Here is a 12,344-nt window from a genome sequence, read left to right on the forward strand (position 1 = left end):
GGCCCCGGGAGCCCAGCTACCCTCCTGCCCGAGGAGGCTGAATCCTTCCCCGCCCCGCCTCTCGCCTCCCTCCCCTTCTCCCAGCCCAGCCTCTCCCCCGCCTATTACATATTCAGCCGCCGGCGCCGGCAGCACCTCCCGCACCCCCGCCTGCCATGCACTGAGTTTCCTCGGCCTCAGCTCTGCTGCTCCTGCCCCGGGGGGATGAGAGGAGGCTGAGCTCCTCCGCACTGGGTGCACACCCCGCAGGGAGGGGGAGAAAACCTTAACATGAAATGCCCCTGGAATAGATTATTGATGTGGCAGCTCTGAGGAGCCTCAGTCATAAATTGACACCCCACAGTGTAGGGTGACCAGATGTCCTGATTTTATAGGGACAGGCCTGATTTTGGGTCTTTTTCTAATTAGCCTCGTATTACCCCCCACTGCCTGTCTCGATTTTTCACACTTGTTGTCTGGTGCCCCTACCAGGGTGTTGTACACACCTAGAAGAAATTGAGGGTCTCTGCCACAAAGGGAGGATAAGCTACACAGTCTCCTTTGCTCTGCTTTCTATTTTATTGGTGTGTTTATCTATGAATGTATAAGGCACTTCTGCATGAGAGCCCCAGTCAGCACTCTAGTAAGATAAAAAATGAGGGCAGGCAAAGCCGATGAGACAAATCTATTAAATCTTTGGGAGTAGAGGCTTGTTTGTTTTTTTTAGCATTTGTACAATGCCTAAGATGAGACAGGGGGGTCCTGGTGCATGAGTAGCATGCCTCTGTGCTACCACAATGCAGATAATAAAGTATAATAAGTAGTAAGTAGGTGACCAGACAGCAAATATGAAAAATCGGGATGGAGGAGGGCTAATAGGAGCCAATATAAAAGATCCCAAAATTGGCACTATCCCTATAAAATCAAGGCATCTGGTCACCCTAGAAATGAGAACTCTGAGGTTCTACTGTATCTTATTTAGAACTGGAAGGACACAATCAGGTAGAAGCAGAGCAAAAAAAAGGGGGAGGGGAGGAAATACAGTACAATATTGTGTTAAACTACTAAAAAATAACGGAAAGCAGCATTTTTCTTCTACATGGTAAAGTTTCAAAGCAGTATTAAGTCAATGTGCAGATGTAAACTTTTGAAAGAACCATAATGGTTTGTTCAGAGTGACTAACAAATTCCATTCCCGAGGTTCGTACCTTGGAGGTTCTACTGTAGCTAGGTTAAACAGAAGAGGAGGAGGGATGGTTTAGGCATCCCACTGAGAGTCCAGATTTCATAGTTCTGGCCCTAGCTTTGCTAAAGACTGGCTGTGTGACCCTGGGCATGTCACTTCAAGGAGTTAGACTGCTGGTTTATTTGATAATCCCAGCCTTCATTTCTTTGTGCCTCAGCTCCCCACCTGTAAATCTGGGATAATAAAATACTTTTCTCTCACCTTGTCTGTCTTGTCTATTTAGACTGCAACATCTTCAGAGCAGGGACTGTCTCACATACAGCAACAATTACAATAAGTCCCCAATCTTGGAGGGGGCTTCCAGGGCTACCCTAATAGAATAAGGATGGTTTTATGGTTAAGGCACAGGACAGAGTCAGGACAGCTAGGCTGTAGTCTCAGCTCAGCCTGGCTGCATGACCCTGTGCAACTCATTTAACCTCTCTGTGCCTCAGAATCCACACCTGTCAGATAGGGAAAACACTTCCCTGCCTCTCAGGGGAAAAGGGGTTGTCAGGATAAATTCACTAATATTTGTGAAGAGCTCGACATTACAGGCATCATAGAAATGCCTCTAAATAAAAAAAGGATAGACGCCAGTGTACGTGCTGCTATTTATTTTGGTTTATACAATGCTCCTATTACAAAAAATCTACCTCCATGAGAAAAAAATTTAAAAACACAGAATATATTAGGTGTCAAACTCTCACGGCTCAGAAACTGTGACCTACAGAACTGAAGGCCTGACTCTACATCGGAGGAGCTTTTGTATTTATGGAAGCAACATTGGGCTCTGAGATTACCTAGTTCAAAGAAAGATCCTGATTCTTAACTACCGTTGGCTTCAGCACCTCAGCATTTCACCCGAAGAGCTGGATACATAGATGAGCTTTGCACCCAGGGTTCTGTAGCCCACTTCTCCAAGAGTCTGAAAAAGCCTGACTGTGTTATTCCTGCAGCAGGCCCTGCAGGTTTACCTATGCACTGAGGGTTTCCCAGAAGACTGCAGCGGGTTGGAGTTTTATTTGTGAGCTGAAGGGAATTTCTGAGAGGTCTGTTTTGTCACTTGCAGTGCTTTGTACATGGAGCTAAAAGATTAGGAGAGGTTCATATTTAACAATATATTATGTAACAAATAAATACAAGTCTTCAGAGTCGGCGTCCCTTTACACAGAATAAAAACAATAGATCAACCAGGCAGGAATAATAACCAATCAACTTGCTACCCACCTCTTGTCCTTTCTTACTTTTAAACTAACTTTTAAGCTAATGCTTGAGCAAATAGATGAACCTTGCCTTTGTTGAAAGAACGGAAGGAGGTGAGGATGGCTTAGTCAGTCAGAGCCAGTCCAAGGGTCATCAGGAACATGCAGTCAACCATGAGTCTATTCCGTCCATAATTCCCTCTTCTCCATCAGGCTGACACTGCCCAGGCTAGGAAAAAGCACAAAGGGAAGGAACACAGCTCAGACCATTGACAGGAGGCAGAGGAAGGCAACACCTGTAGCAATGTAGTAACATTCTCTTGTAATAGAACAAGATGCCTGCATGAGAAGTGGGGGCAATGAGATCCTCATGATGGCATGAGGGAGTTTCATGAAGAATTGGAGAAGTGAATTGGGTCTGGCAGCAACGGGGAGACAGAAACTTAGCCTCAAGGGGCTAAACATCAGGATTGATGGGACTGAAAGTTTAAATTCCAGCAGCGTGGACTCAGCCCATCACTTAGAAGGTAGATTAACCGGGTACCAGGCAGCGTAGAGGGAAGATTTCCTCTTCTCTGCATGGATAGCAAAAATACCCTGGCATCTTTTGTAGGTGCAGAGATTCACGTCCATGTTCTTAATTGACATTTTCCTCTCTACTCCATTGTTGAATTAGTTGGTTGCCACCCTCAACCCCACTGATGACTGCATTTCCATGGTGCAGTAAGTATATATTTTGCAAAGTGCTTTGTGATCTTTGAACTCAAAAGGGGCTATAAAATGTGAGATTTATACAGATCATCAACCAGATGAACTCCAGATAGAAAAAACAAAACAAAACAATGGGAATACTTTTATCTTTTTAACACAACTGTAAGAGATTGAGAGGAACCAGCAAACGCCAGTACATTTACAGATTAGAAACAAAAGTACTACATTAAATTGGAGGGTTTGGTAAAGCCAATGATAGCAACAATAAATGGGAAAAAAATCAAGTCTGTGTGTAGAACAGAGTATTTCATCCAGAATGACAGTCTGTACCATGTATCTGGGGACAGTTAAAGGTGACTGTCAGGCATTTAAAAATATATATATATATATATATATATATATATATAAAAACTCTTTGTTTCACCCCTTCTTCAACCCAGTTCTTCCTTGTTTTGACTCCCAGTGCTGCAGCCACTAGACTGAGGACTGTTTGTCAATCAATGCCTTAAGGAGGCCAACTGTTACTGCCCCAAGTCTCCTGCTACCAGTGATGAGTGTGGGTTGGATAGACAGGTTAGGCTACATAACATTTTAGCTTTTCTTCTACAGAGTTTGCCACTTCAGCCTCACATGGAACTTTTAAAATCAAACCTTTTATTTGTTTGGCAAAAAGATCACTCAGTCCAGTCAAATTGAACTGAAAATTCACCCAGCAGCTTTGATGGGCAAACAGATGAAGTCGTGGCTACCTTGTCTTCTAGCATTATTTGTTTGCATTACAGTAGTGCCTTGAGGACCCAGCCAAGATCAGACCACCATTGCTGGTAGTCTTTGTACATGCACATAGTAAGTGCTGTCTGAGAAGCTTAATGGCTAAACAGACACAGGATGGGAGGGAATAAAAAGGGATCACCACCACCTGTTTATGGAAAGAGAACGGAGATACAGAGAGATGGTGACTTGCCTGAAGTGCCAACTGAATCCAGATCCAGTCCAGTGCCTTAACTGCAAAGCCGTCCCTTCCTTCACTTAGACTTCTTGTTTTAATTTGAGTCAGCAAACACCTTTTTATCCTGGCTTAGGTAGGCAATAGTCAGCTTCTCCACCTCAAGAGATAAGTCTCGGGAGTGCAGGTCCTAATGTCTGAAACAAATCAAGTGCCCATTAAATGGAACAGGTTCAATTATTCCCGCAAAGTGCTCAAAAGTCACATTATGAATAAGAAAAATCTGGAGAGTCAAAGGGAAAAACTGTAATTATGGCTTTTGAGTGAGCCTTGGCAGCCTTCCATGGTGAGGAGATAGAGAGGTTCTTAAATAAGTTAGTGCTGAGAAGTTGAGACTCACAGTGTTAGGGCTGAATTTTTAGAGGTGCTGAATGATGATCGCAACGGGAGATGGGAGTACTCAGCATTTCCAAAAGTCAGCCTCCAGGTCTTTTTTTCTTTTTTTTTTTGGCCAATCTGCCCTTCCCACAAACCCACCCCTTGGGAGCTGTAGGTTTCTCTTGTTGCCTACCATGCTTATTATTTGTACTACAGTAACATATAGGGCCCAGGGAGATCAAGGCCGCATTCTGCTAGCCAGTGCATATACACATACAATAAGAGACAGCCCCTGCCCCAAAGAGATTACAGTCTAAACAGGCAAGACAGATAAAAGGTGGGAGGGAAAACAAAAGGTACAGAGAACTGGAATGACTAGCCCAAGGTCACACAGCCAGTCAGTGAGAGTCAGGAATAAAACCTAGGTATCCTTCATTCCAAGTCCAGGGCCCTATTCACTAAATCATGCTTAGTCTATCCCTATGGTTTTGAACGTGCAGTATCTGTAAGACTTGAAATGTATAGAAAACCTGGGGAAAAACTGAGTGAGGTTGGCATTTAAATTTTCTTCTAATTCTTTCTGAGAGAGAGAGAGAGAGAGAGAGAGAGAAAATTCTTTAAGGAATGTATTTGTACCAGACAACTGATGTCACAAGTTATGTCATTTTGCAGTGATATGGTTAATTCAACTTCAGAGCTGAGCAATCAAGCCTCCAATGACTACCCGTTACTATTTCTACAGCACTTTAGCGCTTATGCCCCTTTGAACACATAAGAGAACAGGTCATACCCCAAAGATCTTTAAAGTTAAGGACCCAATCGCAAAAGATGTAGGTCAATCCTTAGTATTCTGAGCTCAGTGAGGGCTGAGGGCACTCAACAGCTCACAGGAGTTGCCCAGCCCTTCCCAGGGATGAGGCCCTAAATACATAATTTCAGCAATGCAAGCTGCATGAAGGGGAAATCTGCAAGGGGTATGAAATCTTTAAAGAAACTGCTTACAATTCACAAGGCTGGAAAAGGGGCCTCTGTCAGGGACACTTATGCAAAACAGAAGCAGCACATGTCATTGGGACTAGCTAAGCCTTAACTTAATATTGTATTCTGGTCAGTGTCTGAAACTATCAGGCTATGTAAACCTTAGCCGAAAGAAAAAGCCCAGTAGGACACACAGCAACCAACAATACCCAGGAGATTGACAATAATGGGCCCGATCCTCCTGCTGTCAATGGAAGTTTGTCAGTGGGTCCTCGACTGGGCCAAATTTATCCCTGCCTGTAACGCTATTGACTTGGTGGAAGTGATAGTGTTTTTAAGGAAGTTCATTTACAAGCTAATCACTATGGCAGGTGCTTTTGAATTCAGATAATATAGTTCTATACAAAACAACGTGCAATACAGGAACCATCATCAACTTCAAGGGCAACTTCCCCCCCAAAGTCAGAAACCTTTTGCTGTGAAGGTAAGGGAGTCGTGTAAAATACAGTAAACTGAGTATGATTTCACTTACATGCTGATAGTTACAGGAACAACAACGGTGGAGTGATTAATGTCACTGTCTTACTTGTCAATCATGCTTCCATTTAAATCAATGGACATTTCACCATTCACTTAACTGGGATCAGGATCTGGACCTTAATTTGGTCCACAGCAAAATTGGAAGCTACATTGTACTTAGTACCAGAAAATGACTTAAGTATGATAAATAAGATACAAGTTGATGGTGTACCTGGGGTCATGGGATAATTATAGCAGCAGGCTCCTGTGTGCTATAATTAGAACTGTGCCAGTGTTTCCATTTTAAGTTCAGCTTCATGGGAGTTAAACAGACATTGGACTGGAACGTCACATATAAACACTGCTTGAAAAAATGTACACAAATTAAAGAGAAATCATGTGACTGTTTTTGCAGCAAACAGAAAACAACCGGGCTAAATCTGAGGTGTAATTCTACTGAAAGCAGATGAGTTACAAAAGGAATGAATATAGCCCAATATAATCAAAGTTTTCAAGATGACCTTTCCATTCTTTTTGGAGCACTGGGGCATGGAGGATGCGATTTAAAACAAAACAAAATTATGGGGATTTCGGTACTTTTGAAGTTACAAAAGCAAACACTTCACTACAGCAGAGAAGTAAACATATTTCACAACTTTTTTTTTTAAACCACATAATTACATGGACTCCTGAGTACACGAGACTAAATTGAAAGGTTGCAAAGCCAAGATGCTGATGGAGTGTTACAAAAATCTACTGCCCAACCTCTTGAAACTGCTGGAGTTATTCTGGATGAAACCACACGGACACACAGATAGAGCTTATCAGAAGGTTGAACCAACTGCTGAGTGTTCAACTGTGTTGGGAAAAGGTAACTAACCATATAGTAAGTGTGCTGAGCCCGAAAAGGACAATGGTAAAGAAAATAGTTACATGGTCTAATTTCATAATTACACATTAATTTAATGACAATTATACAATCATCAATGAGGTGGGGGAATCCTGCCTAATTACGTATTTAATTGAGAAAAGGAAGCATCCAAAGGGACACAGCCTTGCAGATAAAACAGGGATATTTGCAGCAATCCTATTTATCCATAGACACACCTAATATGCCTGAGTGTCTGAGATGGCTTGTTTAGATCCTTACATTGTGACTAACTAGATACAGGTTCCCCCAAGACAGAGCTGCTGCAAGTGTCTGCCTGTACTGCTTCTGGATGCCAGCTGTAGGTAACATATCTGGATGCAGGTCAAGCCCATTACCTTAATGTGTAGAACAAATGAGGGCCCCCAATCCTGGAAAGATTTATCAGTGCGCTGAACTTTACAGTCTATAATGGGACTACTCAGTGTGTAAAGTATCAGAGGGATAACTGTGTTCGTCTGGATCTGTAAGAGCAGCAAAGAATCCTGTGGCACCTTATAGACTAACAGACGTTTTGGAGCATGAGCTTTCATGGATGAACACCCACTTCGTCAGATGCATGTAGGCCACTACACGCATCCGACACAGTGAGTATTCGCCCACGAAAGCTCATGCTCCAAAAGGTCTGTTAGTCTATAAGGTGCTACAGGATTCAGTGTGTAAAGTTAATCACATGTAGACGACTTTGTTGTGAATAGACAATTAATGAACCAAAAGTACCTGGTGACCAGGAAAACTGGGAGGTTTTCATGCAAGTCCTTTTTGTTTGGACTTTGATGACTGAAAATAAAGAGGACCTCAAGGAGATTTTTACCTTGCTGACTTTCCTGTGCTGTTTACTTTGTTGTCCATGAATGCAGAGCTGGCTAGCTTGTGAAAATATCTCCCTTCTTCACCTTCCCTACATCACAGAATTGTAGATATATTAGAGGAAAAATCTCCCTTATGTCATCCAGTCCACATCCCTGCCAATGCAGGATGGTTCCTTAGCATACATTTACTAGCAAGTTATCCAGTCTGGTTTATATGTTTCAAGCAAAGGGGCTTACAACACTTCCTTGTGGAACTATCAGATCAGTCTGTCATGGGTAAAAAACTTTTCCTGATATTCAGCCTAAACTTTCCTTTAACATCACCCCACTTCTCCTAATCATACTCCATTTTGTTATCTCAAATAATTCTAATAGGGTTAGGTATGACTAAAAATAATTTAGTGATATTGATGGCACATATTAAATATAATTTAAAAATGGAAATTCATACACACAGACCAGCTTTTAAGTAAAATATGACGGTGATAGAGTGAAACCAAGAAAATTTAGCCAACTCAGAAGGGTACAAACTTTCTCCAAAACCTAAGCCTAAAGTGGAGCCTAAGAAGCATCTTAATTTAAAAAGGAAAAGTGCCGCCTCTTTGAAATTTGGAAGCCTTTAAAAATTGATCGGGCACCAAACCAAACTGTATGGACTCCAATACATTGCAGGTGTTGAAAAAGCAGTTTTCAGACATTTTTACAAGTCCACCCAATTTAGGAAGCATCCCAAAAGACTACTAAGAGGCAGTCTAATATTAGTGCATGTGGGGGTGGTTGTTTGTGATCTTTTTTGATAGGCTTATGGGAGCCACTGATGGAGCCAAATCACCACAAGCCCTATATCAGCCCTATAAATTACTGCCATCCAGAGGCAACTTCCCTCTCTCCCCCATTGTCGTCGTGACAAATATATTTGTGTGTATTCAGGTTCTTGCAGAGAAGAAGTGCACAGTCCTACTCAACAGTGGAACATCGGGACTAGGTCATATAATTTTCAAGGAAAAATGCAGGCACACAGACAGTAGGATATTACAGAAGACTTCCTTTAATTTCAGCTGTGAGAAAAAGTCTGGGGGAAAACATTTCATAAGATCAAATGGGAAAAATCTTCACAGGATAAGCAAAGCTTAATTAAGGACTGTCAGCTTCCTTCATAAGAAACAAAGATCATGTTTTAATAATTTGTGGGAATTCTTTTGAGGAAACTGCTGAATAAGAACAGCTGATACAAAAGACAGGATATTTGATTTTATACAAGAAGAAACCTGGGCTGTCAGACCACATATCATGTTACACAATGTTTGGAAAAATAGGTGTTATGATCTCAACCACATTTTAGAACTCAGGAAGGCACAGACTCTCTGGACACTCTTTACATCCCAGATAAATGAACAGGTCTCAGATTAGAAAACTAGACGCAAATAAATGGGCAAGTAATTTTAACCTATACGCAGTTAAAGGGCCTGAATTTGAAAGGTGCTGAGCACTTGCAACTCCTAATCTGATCTTCCAATAAAATAAAAAACTAAAAACTGTGATCATGATAACATCTTAAGCAGCAGTGCAGAAATATTATACGAGTACTCTGATGACTAAGTATGTGGCAAGGACCATACACTAATATCAGGGTCATTGTATGCAGAAGTCTATAGGTCAAAATCTGTAATTTCTCAGTCACCACAGGTACGTTATTTATGCAAAAGTAACTTCAGTCATGCACTTGTAGTCCAGCTAGATATAGATGCCCCAATACAGGGCACAGAATCTAAAAACTAGATCCTGAGTCAAATTTTAGCTGCAAGTCTGTCTTTCCTCTAGGCTGAGGGTAAACATTTTTCAGGGTTTCAGGTCCAGGTTTATTAAGTAAATATATGTACCATGCTCCTGGATCAGAATTCATGCTGTGGTGGAGGGAAGTTAACAACTCAACAGAATTCTTCTACCCTGGACGCCCCTGCTGGATGCAACTTCTCTTGCGGATAGATATTTTCCTGCCAGTAAATACACAAAAAATTCTCAGTGAGTCCATCTGGTGTTACTCCTTTCCAAAGCAGGAAAATAAAATGCCCAAATACTCCCCTTCAAGATTTATCTACCAACTACAATCTTTAGCTTTTTGTTCGAAATCATCAGGAGCAGCCACTTGCTATAGGAGCCCACAGAAAAAAAAACACTCAACCAAAAAAACGCAACCAGATTTGAAATAGATGCTTTCCTTCCACCTTCACTATTTATCCTAAAGTGCTGTTTGGTTTAAAAGTTTATTTCCATTTCCAGCGTACAAGAATGAAATTATAGAAGTCTGTAGGAAGTTAACAAATCCTAGAGCAACATCCAAGAGTCATAAGTACAGTATTCAGCATTTCACTGAAGTATGAAGATACCAAATTAAAAAAATTATATATGAATATGAAATTTTGGGTTATACAGATTTAAAAAAATACAAAGCAGCACTTCTTTAGCTCATTTGAGAGGATGGGGAACTAAAAGATCTCTTCCTTAAAAGCTGAAGTATCCTTAAGTGTTTTTCAACAAATGCAACATGAAACCAGAAAACCGCCATCAAGTGGACAACAGTGCTAAGTGCACATAGTCCTTTGATTTGTCTTTTTTAGCATAAGGAGCTGAAAAAAAAATCATGGATTTGCCATACCAAAAAACAGAAGTCTTGAAACGGTGGTTAAACACAAAACCTCTAGATTCACTCTCTTATTATGTCAAAGGAGGTGCTCTAATGAGATTACTCACAAATTTGTATCTAATTCCTGAACAGTTTCAGCTTTTTAAAAAAAAAATTTCTAAGTCATGTTTCAACTTTTAAATGAAATATTTTGACTTTTCGAAATGTTTTGACATTTAGTTAGATTAAAAAAAAAGCAAAGCATGTACAAAACCAAAGAAAAATATCCTGTGGGGTTGAATGAGATGTTTTGTTCAATCCAGAACAATATAGTTAATTTGGGTTGAACAAAATGTTTACTTCAACCTGAAATGAATTTCTCAGTTTATTTCATCATGTAACCTCCCCCCAAAAGTCTATCTTGGGTTAAGCTGAACCAGAAATGGCCATACTAAAAAAATAAAAAAATAAAAAATTTCAGCTCTACACATCCTGTCCATTTTGTTCTCCAGATGCATTGTCTGTTTCCCTTTATATAGTCCTCCATAAGAAGGGCATCTATTTTCTTACAGCCCACCTCTGCAAGTCCTTGATGTGTAGAATGCTCTATCCAAATAATTCTACTTTACAAACTTGATTACTCAAATTCTGGGGTAAGGGAGACTGAGCCTGCCTAACTAAAGGTTTTGGTTAATAATGGAATTTTTCACGCAATTAATTATATTGTAAACTCCCTCAAACAGATGTCAAAGGAACATAACCAGGTTTCAGATAGTTGGAGTTCTAGATAATTGTTACATTGTATAGTCATGAAGAGCTGTGTCCCTCAAAAGCTTGTCTCTTTCACCAACAGAAGTTGGTCCTATAAAAGATATTACCTTACCCACCTAGTCTCTGATATCCTGGTACCTACATGTCTATAAACAACACCGCAAACATTACGTGCATGAATCACAGCTGCTCAGATAAAGAATGGTTACACACACCTTATATAATTGTGATCCTTCAAGGTGTTGTCCCTATGAATCCTACTGTAAGTGAGCATCCTCTCCATGCATGAGATCAGATTATTTTATCAAGCAGTATTTTTGGGACTGCACGTATGCCGCACATGCCCTCACACCCCTACCTGAGGATATAAAAGCAATGAATGGCCAACCATCATTTTCTTTCACCAATACAGAATCAAGACTATAGGACTCCATAGTTGCAGAGAAGAGTGGTTGTTAAAAATTCACTGTCTAGGTATACTTAATTCGATCTCTCCAGGTGGGCAGATGAACTAGTTGACTTCTTGAGGTCCCTTTCAGTCCCATGTTGTTATGATTCTACGATTGTCCATTTGTGCCCCATTTACCAATCGATCCAGGTTGTTCTGTATCAGTGATCCATCATTATGTATCATTCCTCCAGTTGTGTCATTTGCAAGCTTTATCAACGATTGTTTTCTTTCAAGTTATTAATAAAAGTGTTAAATAGCATAGGGACTAGAACAGATTACTACTAGAAAATGGGACCCCACTAGAAATAAACTGACAATGAAGATTCCCTATTTACCATTCCATTAAGACACATCCATGGCTAGTTTTTAACCCACCTACCACGTACCATGTTGCTGTTGTAATACGGGAGCGTTAAATCAGTTATTTCACAAGTCAAACAGATGATCCACAAAAATGGTTTCAGTAGTCACACGGCTAATTAAGACTTACTTCTCTATTTCTTTGAACTTGCATAAAACAGTTGCATTCAGCTGTGTGGTTTGGCTATGCTTGAAAGTGACATTTTTACTATATTAAAAGTAAAATACTAATGTATAACTTAAATTAGTGAAAGGAACTAAGGCAAGAAAAGATTCCCTCCCAGCCTGTTCTCATTCCAGCCAAAAAATGCAACTTGGCTCTAGACTTCAGACATATGAACCCGCTTTGTAAAAGCAAAGAAAGCCAACCATGTTCTTACTGATGGACTACAGCATCTCTATTTCTGGTCTCTAAAATCAACAGAAATAAGAGGTGGAAGCCAAGAGAGAAAAACTTT

Source organism: Chelonoidis abingdonii, chromosome 20, assembly GCF_003597395.2.
Source record: "Chelonoidis abingdonii isolate Lonesome George chromosome 20, CheloAbing_2.0, whole genome shotgun sequence".
NCBI classification, from domain to species: Eukaryota; Metazoa; Chordata; order Testudines; family Testudinidae; genus Chelonoidis; species Chelonoidis abingdonii.